At 43.0% G+C, this 23,237-nt stretch overlaps 1 protein-coding gene across 5 annotated transcripts in view; it reads right to left on the reverse strand.

Moving 5' to 3' along the window:
- The window catches only part of TSPAN18 (tetraspanin 18), a 122,831-nt gene extending 99,711 nt beyond the window's left edge, over window positions 1–23,120 (reverse strand). For 2 of the 5 annotated variants that reach the window (XM_026848942.1, XM_026848941.1), the window contains exon 1: window positions 1,608–1,744. The gene's annotated coding sequence lies outside the window, so the exon portion shown is untranslated. Of the gene's footprint in view, window positions 1–1,607; window positions 1,745–2,069; window positions 2,167–23,054 lie in introns of those variants that run through there. The other 3 variants (XM_026848944.1, XM_026848943.1, XM_026848946.1) reach the window with 3 other exon arrangements.
- Between the last annotated feature and the right edge of the window lie 117 nt (window positions 23,121–23,237).

The raw sequence follows: 23,237 nt of genomic DNA on the forward strand, positions 1-23,237 counted from the left end.
CCCACCAGTAAAACTGGGAGTGTCATACTTCTTCCAATACATCTGGTTTCTGGGCTCTCACGGGTGTGCACAGCAATGGTGTCTGCTGCTCTCATGTCTTCTGGGTGCTAAAGGAATGGAAAATGCTTTAAAATATTTAATGACAAATTTAGAGGCTTTTCAGAGGAGTCCTCAACCAGCTTGTGGGATTCATATGGCAGAATAAATTTGTAAATTAATCCACAGAAACGCTTGTACCCCTGGGGACTTATTGATAGAATATGAAGTTACAGATAACATCTTTGCCAATGTTCTGTAGTATCAATGCCATTGTCTATCTTATTTTCTCCCTTATAATTTCTTCTTGTTGGTCTTTTACGTGGAACTAGCATTTTTGTCCTAATTAGACAATTACACATTATGATGCACTAATTTGTTAACCTATGTTCACAAATCTTTTAATTACAGCAGTCGTCTTTGATGTGCTGTTATTATTCAGCTATGGCAGTAAACAATTCAACAGCTAACTGGAAGGAACTCATTATTTTCTGAGAGACATTGTCATTATTTTTCAAAGTATTTTTTCCCCAAGAATACAGACAGAATAACCAGAGAAATACACAGAGAGAGTCATTACAGAAACCAAACATCTCACTCCCCCATATTGATAGTTATTATTGAAAACACAAAGATTTTTTTTCAGCATAAATAAATTGGGGATTTATCCTTCATGCTTGTAATCCTCAAGCTTCAAAACAGCCAGAGAGATGAGAAAGCCTTCTCTAGAGGCAGCAGCGGCAGCAACAGGTACTGGATATGTGGCCCTTCACCATGCTTCCAGGTTTCAGTGTAATCCCTGCAGTTAGAGGGGACACAGCCATACTGACAAAAGTTTTTGCTCATTTTTGAAGGTGGAATAAAGATGCCACATGCTTAAATCGGTTAGGTATCCTTAAAGGGAGTGTTTATCCTGTCTTCTGTCCTTACTCCTTGCTCAAGAAAAACATAGCCGGGTGATGCAGGTTTTTTTTTCCCTTTCAGTTACTGTCATTGACCTGCCTTTAATCTTTGTAAGGATTATGTTAATACTGCCAAGCATTTTTCTTCCCTTAAAAGAAGAAGTCTCCAGGGACTCTTGAAAGAAATAAAAAGCAAATTCTCCAGATCCTTATCTCATGCTATTTTTGAGAGGCTTTTGTTTTGCTCCTTTGCTCTTGTCATATTTTGGATTAAAGTACTTCCACAGACACAGCACACGTGCAAGCGGACCGTTCACCGTGCCGGATTTGTGCCCCCCATGCCAGGCCAGGGCAGCACCCCCACTTCAGCTTTTCCCTTTCAGGGAAAGTGCGGCACTGCCACAGCTGCAGAACCAAGTGTGACAAGAAAGATTTTACGGCAGGCAGCTTGCAAACAGAAGTTTTGTGAATGTAAAGCATTGACCCAAAGTGAATTCCCACCCAGAAGCACTCCCACAGCAAGTCCCCGCTTGCCATGGGTTGGGGTCTAGACAGCACTTAGACAGCACCCAGACCTGCACACCAACACCCCCCTGAAGTCACACCCTGGCCTCTCACACTGCCATGGCTGGAAATACCGTTATTGCAGCAGACACAGCCTGCACTTACCCCAAAATTGTCAGTGGTGACTTAAGTTAACTTCAACATGGCAAAAAGGGGTTTTTCCTGGCTTACTTCCCTCTGCTTGCTGCCATGTCCTCGGTGTTCCTCTCCTCCTCTCCCAAGCTCAGCTCCTCCTCTGTTAGGCTGCCCTATTAACCTTCTCCATATCCCACCCACCCGAATTTGCAATTATTAAACATCCAGAGCCTTTGTTCAAGGTCCTTAAACAAAAGCATAGCTACAGCATTTCCTGGCAAGAGATGCCTTATACCCAGCAGTCACTTAGGGCAGTTCTAATGGCCTCATTTCTCCCAAACACAAAACCAGGGCACGCCAGACAGGCGAATTCAAGGGCACGTCCTTTCCTGAATTCCACAGAGCAAGATAAGCCTGTGAGCCTTGCGCTTATTTTATCTTAACTAAGAGGCTTCCCCCGTTCTCCCACTCAGTAGAAAACTAATTATTTACCACTGAGGCACGCAATAGGTTAAAGTTTCCTCCGTCTTGTCTCAGCTCCCTTTGCAGATTAGGGGAAAACAATGAAGTCTCCGCACTTTGTGATATTGCTAATGCTTCCTGTGGGGATAGCAGCGCTGGCTGCAAAGAGGATTATGATTACAGTTTAAAAGGAGCGTGCACTGTACTGCCACAAGAGGCACAGGCTTATCAGAAAAGAAACCAAGCTGCCCCCAAACTATGCACGTGGGACTCCTGCCTGCCTTTGGTTCTGGCTGCTGGCTCTGCCTCAGATCACACTCCCACTTATCTGGAGTGATAAAGCAGCAGCTGAGCTTGCAGGGGGCACGGCGGGGTAGGGGGGGGATAAATAAGTAATGCTGTGCAAGCAGCTTGCATACGTTCACCACCAGAACACACAGCAACGTTTACAGATCATCCCACCACGTTCATCCACATCAAAACACGGAGCTGGCCAGGGCACAGCAGAGCACTGGGGCAGCGCGTTCCTGGCCGTGGTTGGGAAATCTTGAAAGAAAAAGTGTTGGAGGAGTTGTACTGGCTGTGGTGACGCTGGCTGGCCTTCCACAGACAAGACTGTGAATGCTCTGAAAAGCACAGCATCATCAGTTAGATCTGCTCTGAGCAGAGGTAGCGTTGAGTTACAGCTTCAAGTGCTGGTGCAGGGCCTCTATCAGTCTCATGGCTGAGCACGGAGTTGACTCAGTGGAAGAAAGAAAAAGAAATTTCCACTGAGCATTCATAAGACACATTTTCTATCACTCTGGGTTCTCTAAAGTACTATGAGCGAGATAGCTGTTTACTCACACCCCTACATCTATACCAGCTATGACAAAAGAGACACAGCACAACTTCTTTTTGTAATATCAAGGCTTTGGCCAAGCCAGCCATCAAAAATTCCTCAGCTCCAAGGAGTGCTTAACCTAAGTGGAGGGTGCACCTACTGGCTAATGCCCAGGTCAGCATGCCACTGTTTTCCCCCTATAGTTGCACAGTTCAAACCAGCCAGCACGAGAACCTGAGTCCTCCTGAAGTCTTATCCTTACGGTAGACACATCCTGCTGGCGTGTGAGAGGGTTTTGTTGTTGTTGCTGTTGGTTTGGAGTTTTATTTTGGTGGGTTGTTGCTTGTTTCTTTTTTAAAACACTATCACTGCGTTTGTTCTTTTCCAAGTCATTTGTACAACTGATGCAAGCTGCAGTTTTGCAGATGTTCCCACTCACCCTTAATTCTGTTCAGAGGGGTTTAGTAGCTCCCTATCTGCTTGCTAAAGGCTAGAACAGCAAGCAGTAGCATTGATGCATGCTCTCCTGGATATTTACAGGTTTAGAAATCACTGAGCTTCACCCCTCAGGCCTCACCCAGCACCGCACTGTCTCCTTACACAGTGTTGTTCTAAGCAGTCTTTACCACCTCCCACCACACACCAGAAAAGCCACAGACCAAACCCTCCAACAAGTCCTAAATCTGAACAAAGCAACAGCTTTAAGATGCTCACAAAGGACTTTCATGCCTTAAACCAAGCTGTTTGGCTCCTGCAGAGGGCTAAAATCTCTCAGAGTCAGTGAAAGTTGGATGCTTTTCACTAACAAAAACCAGCCTTCTTGTGCTGGTACAGTTCATGCATCTCTCTGCTAACCTTTGTTGCTGGGTGCTGGACTCATCTGGGTTCCCTCTCTATCCACTTTTCTTTACCATTAATCTTAGTGGAAGAGGAGAAGAAATGGAACTGAAAGACCAAATGTTTGCCTGGCTTATGGCTTTTAAAAACAGAACACAGATTAAACCAGAAACTTTCCCATTAACCTACCTTCAACAAATGTGCTTTAAGAGACTTGTGAGCCCTGCAGAGATCTGAATTCCAATTGACCTTGATGTTCTTGATGCTCTCTTATTCTCTGAGATCAATGGGGGCAGAGACATTAGAAATAATAAATTAAAGTCACTGTCTTTCAAATCTTAAACGAGTCATGTGGGCCCCAAGCCTTGGGAAGGCAAAACTTCAGTGCCTTACCCAATTTCACATCCTGAGAGCCAGGTAACTTGAAGTATGCAAGGAAACTTCATACCTCAGAAAAAAATGACCTGCTTGATGGTGAATGTTTTAAATATTATCTAAGAAGATTAATAGGGTTATTTGATTTGTTCTGCACTAGGTGAGAAAGCAAAGGCAACCTTAGCAAGACAGACCAACACAAAAGCAGCAGAAAAACAATCAAAATAAATCAATCAAGGTGAGGGCTGAATAAGTAGACTTATGAAAAAAAAGAAATTGATGGAGTGGATTCAGGTCTAGATAAAGGCACTTCATCATCACCTCTGCAGACGAGTCATTTTCTTTTTGGCAACATGGATATTGAATTGTGTCAACAGCATCAGGACAAGCTTTCCACTCAAATCTAGTCGATACGTCTCTGCTCCTTCCACCCTCAGTGGCTCAAATAGAGATTTTGCCTGACAGTGGCATACATCATCATCACATAGAGACCATTGATAAGCTCTGCAAAGGAGACCCATCCACAGGATGGGCTGTTGATTTAAAACCAAGGAAAAGCAGTCAGAGTCAGCACGTCCCTTTGCCAGGCTACCACTAGCAGTGATGCGGATAGGTAGAAAAGCCTCCTGCAAAGGACAGCTCTCCAAGTTTGGGCAGAACCAATCAAAACTGCTATCCAAGAGAAGACTGGGAAGCAAGGAATCAAAAGTCGATGTATAGGTAAACTCTACACCTCTGTCCTGTCTGAGAATGCAGGGCTAGGTCTGCATAAACTCTACCTTAGTCCAGATGTAATTGAAGATACAAGTTACTTAGAAAGCTAAAGGTCTGACGTTCAGTAGAGACCAGGTACACAGAAAATTGCATTGCAGCCACAGTGAACAGGAGAAGCAAGAACAATTTGTTGTCTTCCAACACGGGCCTTAATGTCAAATGCAGTGATTCATTTTATAACTGTCACCCACACATTTCTCACCGGTTATCTTTACCACAGCAACAATCAAACCAGGCTGGATTCAACTGACCACACCACACTGAGGAGCTCCACGCTTCTGTGGCCTCTTGAGCCTCCTTCCTGAAGGACATTTAGCACTCTAAAAACTTTAAACTGGGGAGTGTTTGCTGCCCTACATGGACATATCTCATTCTGCCTATACAGACTTCGGTATATCAGCTTTCAGAATGCAATTTATACATTTCTAAAAATCAATCAGAATCCTTAAGCTCTTACAAAAGGAAATGAAAAATATTACTGTCAAATACCCATCAAACCTAAAAGCCTAGGTGACTGTCATACATTAAATAAATTAAAAGGCTGCATTTGAAGTAGTATATGCTCTTCCCATCCCTATCTTGAAAGGCTCTGATTAAAGCGCTCTCAGTATCAAAATTCAATTTCTGTCAGGTTTTGCAAACAACAACGGCCTTGAGCTGAATGCTGCCAGCCTGCCTGCAGCCTTTGAGGAGATTAGGTTATTACCAGCCAACTGTGAGAATCTTAAATCCAGTATTAATCCTAATTCCCATTTAACCACATCTGCATTGTGCGGTCAAAGCTGGCTGTCCATGAACTTGCACATGCATTCTTCCATGTGCAAAGATTTATGTTACAAACAACAGACACTGAACCTCACGTATGTTTAAGGAATACAATCTGACCTTAGTTTCTAGAAAATCCCAGTAAAAGAGAAAGACTGGAACTTGAGAAAAGAGTGGGCCAAGTTGGAATGATTTCTGGGAGATGATGAGAATGGGACCATTTCCAGCCTAAAAGCTTTTAGCAGCCAGTAACAGGAGATTTCATCCCTAGCTTGGAAGGAAACAAGACACGTAGCCAAATCGCAAGGACACTGAAGAATCTGTGACCCTGTGCAGTGGTGCTGCCACTCTCACATCACCAGTAAATGACTCAGACGATAACCACTGAGGCTGCAGAAAGCACTGCCCATCACCATGGTCACATTCACTCTACCAAGATGAGTTTTTGGGGGCAAAAGATTCAACATTTGCTCTGAGCAAGCTCTTGCTCCCCTCTCTTCCTAGAGGTTCTGAAGCAGCATGGCCCACCTCGCCACCCTCAACTGCTGAGCCCCTGGGCATCACGTCAGACCAAGGCCCACTGACCATCAGAGCAAAGGCACCTCCTGCAATTCTTGGTCTCCTCAAGCTGCGCTGACACAGACTCGCTACAAAAGCTTTTGCTAACAGCTAGCTCTTCCTATTGTAAATGTAGGAGAGCCAAAGTACCAGCCTGTATCCTTTCCAACATCACCTTCCATCCAATTCCCTCTCAAACACCATTATGGCTGCCAAATTGGGCATGGCTCCAGGCTGCCAAGGCTTGCTGAATCATCCATGGGCAAGATCGGGTCATTCAGTACCTCCTGGCATTCCTGGGCAAGGTACTGATCCTAGAGACAAAGCAACTGAAGATGAGAACAGACTGCTGCTTGATCTACTATCAAATGGGACAATTTTAATTCAGTTAAAAAAAGTTCTCACAGATATTTGGAAAAAACCCAGTAATGTTTCCTGTGTTTAAAGCACAAGAATTCACTGCAGATGAAAGGAACCTTTCAGGAAACACATTCCCAAGAGAACAAAAATGTGTTTGGCACCGGTGCCTGCTACAGGCAAAAGACCTCCCTACTGGCAAAGGAGTCAACATCTGCTGGAAAAGGCAGTTATTTCTTTTTTTAAGAGTAGGCACAATAATTGCTGAAAACCTCTATTTCCATCAACCCTAAACTCAGCAGCCTGAAATCCCCAAATTAAAAATGTTATGAGTTTTAGGGACAACGTTCTCTAATTGGAGGCACAACTATATCTTCCTTCTTCTTGCATCTGGTTATTACCTACTGCTTGGTCACCAGGACACTCAAGCAGAGTCCCCAGTAAAGTTTTGGCACTCTGGAGCAACAGTAGCCTGTACATCAACTGAGCTGTGGTAGCTCTCCATGTGCACACTCATCCCCTGCAGCTGACATGAGGTAATTTAATTTAGCAATGATAGAGTTCAGCTAAATTGCATTACCTTTCATTTGCCATGGGCTAAGACCACACACATGGACAACAACCACATCTCATCCAACAGCTGGTAATTTGATTGAGTGCCTGGCTTCTGGAATACTGCAGACTGGTTCGTAAACCTTTTGCCTAACTTCAAGCCAATATTTGAACCAAGCACTCTCCCTTTCCCAGAAGGTGTCCTAACCTATCATGCTGGTGCATATCCTGGGGCAAGGTGTCTTCAGTCTTGGGAATCTGGAAGTACAAATCTTCTCGGTGGAAATAATTACGGCTAAATCTGAAATTTCTCATAGCGTAACTACTCCAGTATGCCAAACCTCTGCTTCTCTGATACGAGAGCACAGATAATCCAGTCTACAAACAGGGAACTTTTCCCTGTTTGCTCTCATGAGCTGGATCTCCCACAACACTTCTCACCTCAGAAACGTAGACTAGTACACACAAACGAAGCCAACAGCTGTGGGATGGCAACTTGCAAGTTTTAGACTGATTTCTGACAATCAGCATTTCAGCACCCCTCCGTGCCTCAACAGAAAGGAGAAACTGGGCTTTTAAATTATGCAGGCAATTAAAAAAAGAAGGAAGAAGCCAGAGATTCCTATTCTGTTCTGTACAAGAATTACTCTCCCAAGGCAACCCTAAATATTCAGGCACCTGCACTGCTTTTTATCAAAGAGGGTGACTCATCCCCTTCCAATAAACCATGCCTGCATATCCCACTGCCCCTTTGGCCAACCCAGCAACCTGCTTCACAGCCTCATCCAAAAGCCCCACTCCAAATGGCATGTTTCTTCAGAAACAGTATTTTATTTTGCATTTATGTTTAGTATTTAATTTGCAGAGATTAGCTGCATGCTTAATCACAAAAGTGACGTTGCTATGTCCTGTACATACTTTCCTACTTTTCTCACTGCCGATTCCTTCCTCTTCTAGCATGGAAGGAGGAGTTTGTGATGGGAGAATGCAGCTCAGACTCCCTTCTCTACAAAAGCAAACAAAAACTGCAAAGTAGTTGCCCAGTTTAAGATTTTTGTCTGCAAAACAACTATGGACACAGTAAGAGACATCTATTTATACATGCAATCTTGAATTTTTAAGCTAAATATACTTTGTGCAAGAAAACAAGTAATTAAGTTAGAAAAAGGTAACGAGGTTTTTTTCCCAGTGATCACAAACATTTCGGGGGGAATCATTTCTTACTAAAAGATATTGTTTGCAATACCTAAAGCTACCCATTGAGAAATGTAAGAATTCAGAGAGAGGAGTCCATGGAAAACAGCCTTTAAGTATACACGAGTCTGACAAGTGTACTATAACTGTCCACGCTGGGAAAAATACAAGGCGGTGGAGGGGAGAAAATATCTGTTCCTTCTCCCAAATATATAAATATAAACACACTGTCTCAAAATAGTAAATTTGCTAAAAGCCATACAGGAAATCATGGTCAACACACATATGAGATATCACAAGCACCCCAATACTTAGCGCACAATACGCCACCCATATCTTCACATCAGTTAGAACAATTCAAGTTAAAACAGGTTTCCCTAAAGCTGATTTCCCCAGTGTCCTATCCAGTCTAGCTTAGGATGCCCCAAGCAAACCAATACCTCATCACACTCCTGCTGAATGAGAAAGGAAAAGCCTATTCCACAGCCTCTCACTGCTATCCAGTGCCTTTACCTTGCCTCATCTGGTGTCCTCCTAACACCAACCCCAAACAGATCCCTGCAAGTAATCCTTTTTATACGGTACCTCAGGTGGTACGTGTTGGCAACCATAGTCTTCAGCTGCAAAATGGAAAACACTGATGCTTTGAAGATACGAAATAACCTGGCAGCTAATATTTAACAGTAAATATGCCTTTAAAAAAACCCACCAAAACAAAACAAAACATTGAAAGTTCACTGAAACCTGCAAGCCATAACCTTAATGGCAAAGATAACCCTGCAGCTCAATGATTCGGGCTCTCCTGGGGGCTGAAATTGCCTGGCTAGTCCTGATTAAAAAGATAAGCACAGACAGACCCATTGCTCTAAGACATTTCAGAGACAGCTAAAGGGATGACTAAGTCTCATGGGTTTAATAACACTCACAATTTCAGTTATTTATATCGCCAGTTATCCAAGTATTTACCTGGCTCCAAAGCAGAACACTAACAGAATCTCTAGAGTTGAATGAGATACTCCTAACATGACAAAAACCTCAGCCAAACCCCTAAATAAACGGAACAGTAGTTTCTCACTGATACAGATAGCATCCCCAGAGGAAGATGCCCGCTTGCCTCCTGCACAGGCTGAACCAGCGCAGCTGCTCTGGGCAGCGACAGCAGGGTAGCCACAGCAGCGCAGAGCTACTGCCAACGCAGTATCTACCTGGCACCAGAGACAAACTTTGCTGCCCAGGTCACAGCTGCCACGCAGCAAACATATGCAATGCTCTGAGCTGTGTGTCTACCTAGAACCCACATCTTCCCTTGGTTAGGATGGTGAGGCAAGATAGCCAGGACAATCAGAGTGTCCTTGGGGAGGAACTGGAGTAAGCAAAGGGAGGACGTGCCTGCAGTCCTGTAGAGGACTTGGGTTCTACCTGCTGCAGGTCAGATGATCCATCCTGTCCCAAGGTACATACGTGACTGGATGAGTTGCTCTGGCAGGGGCAGAACTCCCCGCACCCGGGGAGCCACACAGACCTCTCACACAGAGACATCCACGACACTGCAGGCAGGGCGTGTGCCCCCAAAACTGGGTGGGTAAGCAGCAAGCCTCCAGCCTGCTCCCCGAATTGCCCCAGGAAGGGGCTGCAGGAATCATCCAGCGACAGCAACCTGGTGCCAACTTCATTTTTTTTACCTGGGGGTGATGGAGCTCCTGAGCCCTGTGCTAGCCTTTCCTGTGGGATGTTGGTTGCAGGGAGCACCTGACCTACACCACACCTGAAGATGGGCTCAAGTGAGCCTATAGAATTGGTCTGTCGAAATTATTTCCATCATTCTTCCTTATCACTGGGAGAAGTTGTGGCTAACAGATTAAAAGCTACTTGAAACTTTATTTCTGGGTGGACTGTCCTTTTGCAGTTTAGTAACATCATTCTCACCTCCCCTCCAACAGTTCCCTATGTTGAAAGGGTTAAAAAAGAGAGCTGAACCATTAGCATTTTGATAGCTTTCCACACATGTATAGCAAAAAGTCTTTAAAATTCATTGCACTGAGATAATCCCTCAAGTCTAGCATTTCCTCCTCAGCTTGAGGCAACCAACTGGTTTTCCTCCCCTTAATACCTTTATAGACAGCTCCAAGGAGCTGCCAGTCTAGAAGCCTCAAATCTGCTCAAGAAAAACAGAATCCTGAAGTTCAAGAGAAGCCATGTAAAGTGTCTGGGGTTTAATTAAGAAACAACTATAGGGGCATCATCTTAGATACTGCAACCCCCCCTGGAGATCCTGCCTTCTGTAAATCATCACTCACAACGCGTGCACACAGTTTTCCTTGCAAAACACTGAGCGCACACTCAGCCCCCACTAATTTCAGCTGCCACGGAAGGTACTCAGCATCTCTGAAGAATGAACAAATTAAAAACCTTGACCCTGGTTCAACACAAGCTCAGGGACTTGAGCTCTCATGAAGATCAAGGCTGAATTTTTTAACATTATTACAATCTCAAGAACAAAGCTGTGATTTTGAACTGCACAATTGGCATCGATACTCAGCAGCTTCACACCTGTGTCTGGGAAGCTTTTTGGGTTTTGGTTTTTGGGTTTTTTGTTTGTGTGTTTTTTTGTTTGTTTTTTTTTTAATTTGGGGAGGGGGGTGGGGGTGTTTTTTTGGGGTTGGGTTTCTTTTTTTTTTTTTTTTTTTTTTTTTTTTTTTTACAGTGTGTGCCTTTTTAACAACTCCAAAGCAAATTGCTTTCTCAAGGAAGCACCCAAGAGTGCCTCAGGGTGGAGAAAGCAGGCATCTCTCTTCCTGGCTTTGATTAGGATTGCTGCCCTGAAAACAGGCAATGGCTTAAGGACCACATCACGCCTCAGATACCCCTAGATGCTAGGAGGCAAGGAGTCACTAACTTGTTAAGGACTATTAGGTCTGATTATATCCTCTTCGTAAACACTTTTTTTGGGGGGGTAAACAGTCTGAAAAAGCCAGCCTGTTGAAAGGAAAAATGCTTGTTATAAACCTGTGCACACTTCTGAAAGCTTAACAGGTCAAAAGTTGGCATTCAAAACAAGGCAAGAGTAGCAGTGAATGCACTGCAGTACAGTGTGAAAAAAGGAGGTTCAGAGTCCAGGGCTACGACCTGTAGTTTCCCACACTCTAATGCACATCCAAACCACAAAATATTGACTATTTTCGATTGACTATTGACTGTATTCCCCCTGTTCCCTCAATCCTTCCAAAACTCCAGAAGATCTTTGTTTCTATGAGAAACAAAAAAAAACTCCCCCACCCCACTCCCCCCCAAAAAACACCTAACCCACAAACAGAGCTTCATTTACAGAGAAAAAGGTGTTCTATCCAAATTTAGTAAATGCACAATTAGCAGAGTCAAAAGAAGAGAAAGGCCTTAACAGCATATCACTGAGCTATATGGGACACATGGCTCCAAGAGAACAGCGAAACGAGCCATTTATTTAGATGTGAAAAATCTTCCTATAATACAGGAGTTATTCCCTCCCCGTTTTTTAAACCCAAGATATCTTTTCTAGGAGCAACATTTGGATATGTAGGTGCTATGAAGGAAGAAAGAGTGACTCTGGCTCTTTCTTAAAAGCAAGGCCTCTTATTTTCTAGTCTGTTACAAGTTTCCCGTAACACCCTTGGCAGGTCATTTAGATTTCACTTACATCACTAAAACGGGAACTGACAAACAGGATTCTCTAACTCAAAAAGATGCTACAAAGATACAATCCGTTTGCAGCTGTGAGACGTTCAGACAGTGTGGACCACACAGAAACTCAGTACAAGAGTGGTAGATGGTCACTGTGACACAAAATAGAGAGTCTACATCTGCCAGAAAAATTCTGAGCAACAAACTCATCCTGGTGGGCTAGTACCTGGATACTTCGGATGCCTGCCCAATTTGTTCACTCAGGCACACTGCACTGCTTCATTATCCACCAGTTAATCTCTGATTTATGTCTAGGAAGATACACACAATAACAAACGTTACTAGCTTGCAAATCCTCTTTCGGATGCGTTTACAGTTATTGGAAGGATGAGAATATTACCTCATCATGCAGTTTCAACAACTGCAACTGTTTCACCACTTCCTTGCTACACAATAGTTTATCTGGACAAATCCTTGCTTTACTAGGCAGAATTCATCCCAAGGAAAAAAGCTCAGGGATAGTACAACATGAAAGGGGAAGGAAGTGAGAGATCTTGTCCATGCACAGCTGTCTACAAAGCTGCAAGACAGCCAGACTCAGGCACTCTTACATTAAATCACATTCCATTTAAAAATCAATGTTTGGTCCTACTCCATACTGTTGCACTTCATAAAGAGTCAAAGATTACAGCTGAAGATTGCAGCTTCATATTAAAAGACAGTCTACAGGTGTAACCTTGCAGGATGCTAAGGGAAACAGTTCCATGATGTGGCTTCTTTCGGGCTCCTTCAGCTTTAAATGACCAGCCCTAGATTGCAACACTGAAGCCCAGAGGAATACAGCTCCAGCCACAGAAAGGATTTTTCAAGTCAGTCTCAAGGATGCAGCCCTGATCCGGGTTATGGCAAACCCTCCACAACGCTACCCTAGTGCAGCCTGTCCTTGTTTCAACAGGTTGAATTTGCAACGCAGCTCAACCATACATCTAAATTCTCAACTTACAGGAATTATTTTCACACTAACCTGATTTTTTTTTTTTCAATTCTCCATCCCAGATTCACAAGAAAAGTTAAGTCTTAGATCAATAGCTTGCTTCTCTCAATGACTTAAATATACTTAACAAATGTGCAGAATACAGACATCAAATGGTTGCAAAGAAGTCTGGTCATTCACTGATTAGAAGATGCAAACTGACTTTTTCAGGCAAACAGTCTAGTCCTTAAAAAGGTCTCATATAATTCCCAAATGCCAGCTATCATTACCAACGCAGCCTAAGCCTCTGAAGAAAAACAGCAGCTTACCTCCATCTGCCTGAGGATCTAAGGAACCTTAGCAATCAGCCTCTTAGAAGTTCCTTTAATGACTGTAACCAGAAGGAGCAAGAGGCAGAAATCTGCTGATATTTCAATCAAAGATAGAAGACTTAGACTTGATTAAAGAGAAATAGTTTCTATTCTTATTTTTTTGTGAACAGACACTAGAAGATTGTCATCTAATATTTGAAAATAAGTGTTGCCTTTTTATCACAAAAAAAAAAAACCAAACAAAACCAAAACCCACATAAAAGCAAAGCTTAGGGTATTTTTATTTGTTTTCGAACACTCCGTATCCGGGGGCTGCATCTCTAATGGGGGGCAGACACATTGGAGCTCATCCCACATCCAGTAGTGCTTTAACACCATATGATTTCCAGAGCTGACTGCACTGTGGATTCCTCTGTGCTGCACCCATCAGATCTATATGGAGTTCCTGGTTCTGGTTTCCACGAGCTCAGGTCTTCTGCTGCCCCATGTTTCTGTGTGCTATAGACACACCTTATGCCTCCTACTTTAACTTGAAGGAGAAGGAGGGGTAAAAACCAAAAAGGCAAGCTCAGACTCCTCATCTACCACAAGATGAACAAAAGTCATCTTAAAACAGGTTAGCAGAGACCATCTGAGAAGGTACTTGGCTTCTTGGAAACAGGAAACTCCTGTTATTTAAACCTCAAATACACAGCAAGGGCCTCGAATATTTTGCCTTTAAGAGGAGTGTTTTGTCTTTGCCTATGCAACGATGAAGCTCCAACCTCCAGTCTTTTTTTTCCCCCTTTTTTAAAAGCAGGGGGAACAAAATACATAGTAAAGGCACAGTGGCATTCCTACACCATCAGGACAGGTACTTCAATTTTTCAGTCCCACCTTTTACAACAGATGAAGCCCCTGAAAGCTCCCCTCGGCAGCCAAGCAGCACTCAGCACATCAGGATTCAGGTGACTGAGCTGCCCTGGAATAAACAGCTCCAGGATCTTTGACGATGCAGAGAGTGACCATGGAGAACAGATACCCTGGCTAAGCACACACCTAGCTTATCTGAGATCCCCTCCTGGATTTCTTGTTATCTCCTCACTCTCCAAGGAGAATTAAGAAGGGGAGAAGAGACGACTTTGCTCTCCTCTCCATAAAATGGGGGGAGAGAAGAAATTGGAAGAAAGAGGCCTATTACTGAAACCATGTGTTACCCCTGCCTTTGCTGAGCTCACTACAATCAAACCAGCAGGAGAGTGTTTCATCCTGTTCCAAGAAGCTACTCTCTTGCCCTAAGCATTATTTTTCCTAACCTACCCAACAATAATGGCCCAGGCACAAACATATCAGCAGCGTTCAGCTATATTTTCCTTGGCTGCTTAAGGTGCTTTTCTAATAATATTCCTCAGAGAAAGCAGAGGTTTAGGACCCATATCGCCTTGTATAGCCTTGACCCTGCCAAAAAACACCGGCAGTGCTCCAGGGTCAGTTGCTCTCCTCCTGTGACCGACACGCTGTTTATTTTGCCAAGGTCTGCACAGATTCTTTGCTCCACTCCATGAAGAGCACAACCAGGGGAGACACAAACCTGCAGAACCAGCAAAGAAAGGCGAATGAAGGAGACACAGGTACACCTGGGTGGGAACTTAGTTTCTCATCTCACCACATTTTTTTGGACTTAAAATGTTTTTTCATTTCACATAGGGATGAAGGTTTGGAATCTACCTTGGAATCCTTCATGCAAAAATCCGTGTGCTCTAGAAGAGCAGTCCTGTGGTTAGGACATGCATTTCTGGCATGTAGGAAACCTGCTTTCAGGACCCTGTTTTGGATTTGTGACAGCATGGGTGAAAAACTCAAATCACTTGGCTCCTAACCAGCATCTCTATTTTGACTAAGAAATTCTATCCCAAATGAAAGAAATTCATCTAAGGAGAACTGAATGGAGACCAACCCTTTCCCAGAAATCAGTACTGGTTTCAATAAATCAGCATTTTCTGCACACAAACTGTTTCCTTGAAAAACTCCCAGCCAGTCCTAGCCTCAAGCCATAACTAGTGTGGTTTCTGCTGAAGACATAAGCCTGGATGCAACCCACCCAACAGAGGTTCTCTTTAGGAACAACTCACCTCCCCTAAGTAGGGCCAAGCCAACACTACGTAGAAGAAACAAACAAGATTTCCTGAAGTTTGCCCTGACACCTCGGGATTCTCTCTTCTCCTAAACCAGTAGCCTGTATTGTTAAACAGAGGAAAGGAGGTGTGGTGGGAAAACCTCACACACTCTATTCCTGTTTACTTTATTCGTTCCTTAGTCTGTGTGATTTGAGACAGTAAAAATGTTGCTGATGTCCAAAAGAATGTGTGCGTGTACATAACGTGTGTGGTAAAAGCTTTGGAGCCTGGCCTCTACATTACGTGGACAACTTTATGCACTGGGGCAGACAGCATCTTTTTCTTCTGTAACTCTAGGGAGAGGTAAACCTGTCTGCAGAGGGAATTAAAAGAAAACAGGATCACAGATGTAACTCACAGTTTGTCTTGCTGATTTAAGACACTTACTATGAATTGGCTTGAAAGCCTCTCCAAAACTACAGCCTTCTTAAACTACATTCTCCAGAAAGAATACTTTTCTCCTTCTAAACACGGGATTTTATGTGCAATACAGGATTATCCTATATAGGTCACTGACACTCCGTGGAAACCTGTGTAAGAAGAGCTATTTCAATAAATAGCTCTATTCCCACACTAAATTTTTTGGCTTCTCTTCCTTTATTGCTAAGAATATTTCAACTGAAACAACATCTTAGTGCCTTTGAGGGTCTCTGCTCCTGCTGCCACTTTCCCACCTGGAGCTATAATCCTATGCTTGTCACAAACCCAGCCACTGCTGCAGAAGTTATTACAGCTACAATCTGCAGATTATAGCAACTTTTAATAGGGAATAAGCAGCAGGAAAAGGTGAGTTTAAGCAGCAAAAAAACCTGCTGGTTCAAAGAGCCCTATTATTAATATTTATTATTTTTAAGCATTCACCGAGTGCTACAGAAGATAAAAGAATGAACTGAAAGCAAGAACCAAGGAATCAGGTTTACATAAGATGAGACAACGGGGGTGCATAAAGAATGAGTATAGTGTCTGGGGAGGAAGGGAGCCAAAGAAGTAGTAACAGCAAGGGAAAAAAGCCACACCTTTCATCAACAAGATGTTCCTAATAGGAAGAAGGATGAAGAGAATTAAAGAATTCCTCAGTGTCTAATCAGAACTGTTCCCCATAGGGGATCTTCTGAGCATTATTACAAGGCATTGGCATATCTTTAAAGAATGGAGCTTTGATCATAAAAAGCAAGTGTGGGGAGGAGAGGACTGGAAAAATAACAAAAGAAAATGCAACTGCATCATCCTGGGGTATGAGGGCAAAATCCAGTCCTGGACAGACACTTTGCAAAGCTTCAAGCAAATCCATTTAGATCTTATAATGAGGCATAATTCTCACTCATGCCTCCCATTATACGCAAATTCCTCTTCTCTCCCCTGAACCGTTTGCCCCTGTTGCCCCAGAAGGACTCCCAGTTGGTATTTCTCTCCCCTAACAAAGATGCAAGCTTGTGGTTTACACCATTTAAAGCCTTCACACTTCCAAACAAGAACCCATGATGCTTCACAGTTCCAATGCACTTTACCGAGATTAGCTAACAAGAACGTTCATCATACCCACATGCTGAGGGGACTGTCTTCATTTTCACAGCTGGTGAAACAGATGCTCAGAAAAGCAATGCAACTTTCCCTGAGCCAAAGTTATTTTTCAGAGTGCCAATGTTAGTGATGCACCTCTCAGTTCTGAGAAGTAAAATCAGTGATAGGACTTGAAAGTGAGAGTCCAACCCACCTCTGAATGCCCTCTGCTCCCCAAGGCTGGTTCAGAGCTTCAAAGCTGTTCCCAAAGAACATCCCATTACAGAAAAACTACAAGAAATCCACTACCAACTGAAACTTGGAACTATCCGCAACAACAGTACCAAAGAAAATTAATGTTTTTAAACTAAACTTGGACGCTTCTCCTGCCAAGCCCTCCTCACTGCAGTATCACAATATGAACACACAAAATGCAAAGCATGAAACCTTCTGCTCCTTTCAACACAGTGAGAAGAAGGGGGGGAAAAAAGGCACAAAACTAAACAAAAAACCCTCTTAATCCAGCCAGTTTCTGGGAAACCCTAGTCTTTCTTAATCTCATCAGACTGTTGTTCCTGACTGATGTTTTCCTTAACATTTAAAGGAAGAGAAACAGTTTTTAATTGGTAAAGCATCACTGTAAACTGAAATCATCAGTTTGGAAGATCTTTTATCAAGACTGCAAACCCAGAGTCATTCATCACATCAGCAAGGTATTACACTGTCAATTCTCAGGCTGCCAAAGCAAAATGTAGGTCAAAGAGATCTATTGGTGCTTCCAGCATTGTGCCTTGAGCACTTCCAGAACTAGCTCTCAGCTTTTCCTGTATCTGATTCTGAAAAATAGCTTGGTGCAACTCTAGAAGATCCCGTTACATGTCTGTACTTCAGCCATATGCCCATCAGAAGCAAAAGCTTTGCTGATCAACACAAAATAAGCATCTCATTCTAAGCAGCTCCAAGAATCCCTTCCGACATTAACAGGGCAAATAAGGGCAGTCAGAAGTTCAAAACTATCCAAAGTCCACCCCTCCTAACATAATTTTGAAACATTAAATCCTTTATTCACAATTGTTTCTCATACATGTCTATTGTGGACTCATCACATTATTATCAGTATTAAGACCCACCAATTATTATCAGCAAGACTGACATCAAAAAACATCAGGAAAGCATTCTGTTTTCAAATGATCACAGAAATAAGTACATAAAAAACAGTGACAGTGACTCCTGTTCCAAAATCCACTGAATTTCCATACTGTTATCTCATTTACCCTGGCAGCAGGTTTTGAGAAGTTCATCTGACAGTTACCCACAGGTCCCAGAGACTGCCATGAGAAACAGGTTGTCCGTGAGTCTGAGAAACCAGCCCAGTATATGCATAAGCTCTCTCTGTACAAGAAGATCTGGTTCTCTTCGCTCCCCAAGAAAATGAGATGTGCCATCAAGTGAGCCAAGAACAAACCCCGTCGTTGCTTTCCCAGCATAGCGTGTTCCAGTTCAGTGCCCTGTAAGGTCCGTGTCTCAAGAACAGGCAAACTGCCAGTCAGTTCATTTGGATAATTTTTCCTGACGAAGTGTAGACACCATTATTTAGCACAATCTTTATTACTTTAAAACTCCCTCCTCGTAGACTGTCATATATTGAACTTTTCCTAAGGAGTAAATATAGTAACTGTTTCCATAATAACATTCAAGATAGCCCAACAGATTAAATTCAACAGATGAAACGGGCCATAAATACGTATGTCTAGCAACACGACCGAAATCACCCCTCTTCAAACTGGGCATTGGGCCATGAAAAAAAGGCTGCTAGCATTACAATTTCAGTGCTGAGCCTTATGAGCAGCACAGAGCTGCAGGAACAAGCGCTACTGTAATCATGCACAATATATACAACCTGAGCTGCAGCCAGGGCCTCTAAGCTCCCCTGCCATGCTGTGCCACTGACCCACAGCTAACAAGTCACCATATGCACCCGTACCCCATTCCACTCATCTGTCTTGTTGGCTTTCCAGACATCTGGGATGACATAAAATGTATTTAAAGCTGTTTATGACTCAAGTGAGAAGTCTGAAAGAATATAAGAGCTATTATTATCTCTGTTATACTACTTGGCTTTTCACATTAGCAGCTTGGTTCAGGTCCACTTCCCCAGGATCAACAACCCCTGTAAGATTTTGCCCTGACACTAACATCACAGACATCAGGAGTAAAGAGGATCCTGGTTACACTGCTTCCCAAAGACTAACTAGGGCAGACTCCAGGTCACACTAGGCACCACAGACACCCCAAGAAAGTCCCTCTTTAACATAGCTATGCACCAACCCAATGAGGGAGACAGAAGGGCAGGGATAGAGATGAACTAAACATAGCCAATCAACAGGTGAGCTGAACAAACTCAGACCTAAGTCCTAACTCACAAAATTGTACAGTCCCTTTAATAATCACAGAACCAAGTAATACCAAGCACACAGATGAGATTCAGTTTCAGCACTGTCTATTTCACCAAAGACATCTCTGTTTCTTCCTGAAGTGATATACCTGTCTAAAAAATCTGAACTTCACTTGGGCTTAAGAATTGACTCTTCTACAGTGACCTTTCAATTTATTTCTCAAGTAGCTGGAAACTTCCATTTTAGACCAGGTATATTTAGTAAATATATAGCAAAGGGAACATCCTGATGGCCAAAAAATGCCCCAAAGGACAAGAACTCCCAGAGACTTACCAATCGTTGGAATCCTTGTTGGAGGGACAACACAGACAGGAGGGATCCTTTGCAGAAACAAGACCCATACTAAAAACCTGTGGTAGTCAAATACTCACTCCCATCATCTCTGAGGACAATGACAAGACACTGGTTATGGTTTTCTTTTAACTGAATATGGTGAGGGTAAATTGACACCACATGAATACTCTCAATTGTCATGTAATATCTGCTCTGTGAGCCCACCAAACATGAAGCTTTCACATTAGGCATGTGGTAATCCAAAGCTTCCTGTATCAAGACACCTGCAGAAGCAATTCAGATCAAAAAAATTAAAAAAAAAAAAAATCACACATACACAACTCACCAGAATACTGAGCCTTTCTGTCTCTAGCTCTGAGTAAGACCAGTGAAGGACAGCACCTCCAGCTCAGCTCCACTGCTTTGAAAGAGTACATACTGCTTCTTATAAACTTTGAGAAAATGGAAACCCTTCAAGCCCATTGCTAGAGAACAGAAGGTGGCAGAGGTACAGAAGCAAATCCCATTTGGGGTCAATTTGTAAGAGTGAAACATCTTTGTTGTTTGTTTCTTTAAATCTTATCTATGCAAAAATAAATAAAAACATGCTGACAAACTGGTTTGGCAGCTGGTGTGGTTAACAGAAAGAGATCCTATAGCCACTTCTTTCACTCTCAGTCAATTTATACTAAATTAGCCCATGACAGATCTTTACCAGTGCAGAAATGATAAACAGTAAAGCAGCTGCTAAATGCTCCAAGAGGGTGGAGGTGGGGGGGTGGTGTAAGGAAAAAAAAAAAAATCTCAACAAGTATTCGTGGGCACTGAATTCACATAAATCCTCTGGAACTAAGGGATAGGATAACTCATTCATCATTTTGGAGACTCGACTGCAAGAGCAGTGAAAAGAAAATAAGCGTTGGAACAGACACATGAGGAATGCTGAACTGTGCAGGCACGAGTAATGGTAGGACCAACTTAGCTGTCATATCAATTACAAATGAGATAGCAGTGACCATCAGAAACCAAAGCTATAGACATCTGGAACATATCTTCATATGAAATATAATTAAGTTCAGTAGTCTTCCCAGTGCAGAGGAGCATTGGGAAGGGAGGAAATGGACCACAGAAAACGTTTAAGGAAGTTTTAGAAAGAATAAGCATCATAAGAAAGGATGGAGATGTCTGGACTGATTTTTTGTTACAAACTTTTTCTTCCTTCGTTTGCTACTTCCAATTAAGATTAACAATCATTTCCAAGAATAAAGAATAAATAAAAAATGAGAACTCCTAAGAAACAGCTTAAAAGGGAATGAGCAACTTCACATTCCAAGCAGCTCTTTCCTGTGCATCTTGGGGGAGAAATACCCAGGCTCTATCCTCTCATGCAAATACACTGCTTGGTTTTGAGTCACTGTTTTAAAGTGACCACAACTTCCCAAAGTTTCCAGCCCTCACTGTGCTACTTGTGTGGGGTTTTTGGTGGTGGTTTTTTGTTGTTTTTTATTTTTTTTCTCCCCAAAAATGGATCAAAATCTTTCCCTCACATTTTATTGATTAGTTAAGTTTAACAAGCAAAGAAAAAAATTGTACTAAATTTAGTCAAAAACTCTTGAAAAAGCAAAACTAAGAATTATCTTCCAACACCACCCCCAAACAAGGATTGCTTCAGCAGCCTCACAGGATTAGCAAGGAGTATAGATGTTCATCTGTTTTAATTACAGCTCCCAAACAGACCTTGGACCTACTACCACCTCATGTAGTGACTCACCTTCAAGATGTCAAAAACTAGGTACTACCTCACAAAGCTCTCCAAATGCAACTTGGACCACCATCTGCTTATTTAGATACCTTAAGCCTCAATTTTGTAGCATCTGAACTTCTCTTTTCAAGCCCTTCCCCATCTAAGACCCACAGACCCATAAATCTAGTAGCTTCTGTTCCCAGAGCAGTTGTGTCTGTTTTCCTGCAGCCTGGTGAGAACAGACAGGACTCAAGATAATTAAATAAAAACACAGGAACTCCATTATTTATTTTAAAGGAAAACGTGTTTTCTAGGAAGAAAATCCTTTATTTGGGCAAAGCTGTTTATCAGCTTAAACTCATTATCTGACCATATGGTCTTAGCACTGTGGTTTAAAAAAAAAAATAAAATGGGCATGCACTAGCTGATGAAATGTCATCTGCCCTTATGCCAGAAACTAGTACTTTTGCACTGACGTCAAATTAGGATCCTTGCCACAAGTGAAGGGCTACCATAAGGATAGTCATAATATTTTAATTATGAAGGGATCTTACAGCAGGCAGCAAGGAAGGCAGGGGCAAGGCAAGAAAATCCATTCAAAAAAATAAAAAGACACTTAATTCACTTTTTGCCTCCTCTTCTCTAGTTCTTTTTCTCTGAGGAGGTGGGGTGGGAAGGGAGCAACTTAACTTTAAAAAGAAAAAAGAAAAGGCAAGAGAATGAGATGCTAGAGCCAATAAACACACATCAAAGCATGAGATAGATGGCTCTGCTTCAACTGCCTACAGTATTCAACCTGGGATAGATTAAGGCAAGATAAAAGGTGCTAGGAGGGAAAATACAGTGCAGACCCTCTCTCTTGCTTGTTCGGTCCTAACGCCGAGAGAACGCCAAGATCCCAGCCAAGCTCTGCTGCACCTAAAGTGCCAAGCGCAGACGATAGACCCAGTTTTACAGAAACCCCGATTTGCCCACCATCGCCTGCTCCACGCGGGGTGAGGTGGTTTGAAGCCCTTCCTGATCCTCCACTGCAGCGGAGCAGGAGCCGGATTTATTGATTCTGAGTCACAATTAGCCATGGGATGCAGGACCAAAGGTTTAGTACAGGACATTAAACCTGACTGTCTGAGCTGTCAACTTGGTTATTCCAAGGAGAGAGAAACAAATTGAAGTCACAGTAACAGATGTTCCTCATGTTTTATGAACTGCAATATTATTCCTGGTTACAGATACAGTTTCTGCCTTTTAAAACAGACCTGCAATGTTGCATGTATGAAATTATTTGAATTAAACAACAACACACAGGCAACTTGGCAAAGGACTTAAGGATAGCTCAGCATTTTCATACACACACAATGATTCCTGTTTCCCCTTCGCCCAGCCCCACCCTGAGAAGTATAATATGTGTTAAAGCAGCCAAAAATGAGATCACGCCAGGATAAAGTCATTCGTTGCCATCAGCTGAGGCGAGGATGCAAACACTCAGACCCCACTCCTCTTTCGTGAAAAACACACCCGGCCTCTTCTCGGTCTCCGCTGTGGGGAAATTAAGTTGCTGGGATCCGTTCTAAGTTTTAAGCGAGCCTGGAAAAGGAAGAACGGTGTTCTTCCCAGCATGTCTCATCCTTACACCCCAGGGGGAATACAGGGATTTCCCCATCATTTACAAAGGAAATCTGAAATACTTACCCTGTGAGCGAAAGCCACCCCCAAGTGCCTATCTGCTCCCCCGTAGCTAAGAGGCAGGCGGAGGAGCGGCCGGAGCCACAAAGGCTCCGCTGCAGAGTACGGCAGGCGAGAAAGCCCTCTCGTGGAAACTGCCAGCATCACCCACTCGAGCTCTCCTCCCGCCGAGCCGGCCCCCGGCATCCC

The sequence above is a fragment of the Athene cunicularia genome (assembly GCF_003259725.1).
Source record: "Athene cunicularia isolate RWA chromosome 5 unlocalized genomic scaffold, athCun1 chr5_part1, whole genome shotgun sequence".
NCBI classification, from domain to species: domain Eukaryota; kingdom Metazoa; phylum Chordata; class Aves; order Strigiformes; family Strigidae; genus Athene; species Athene cunicularia.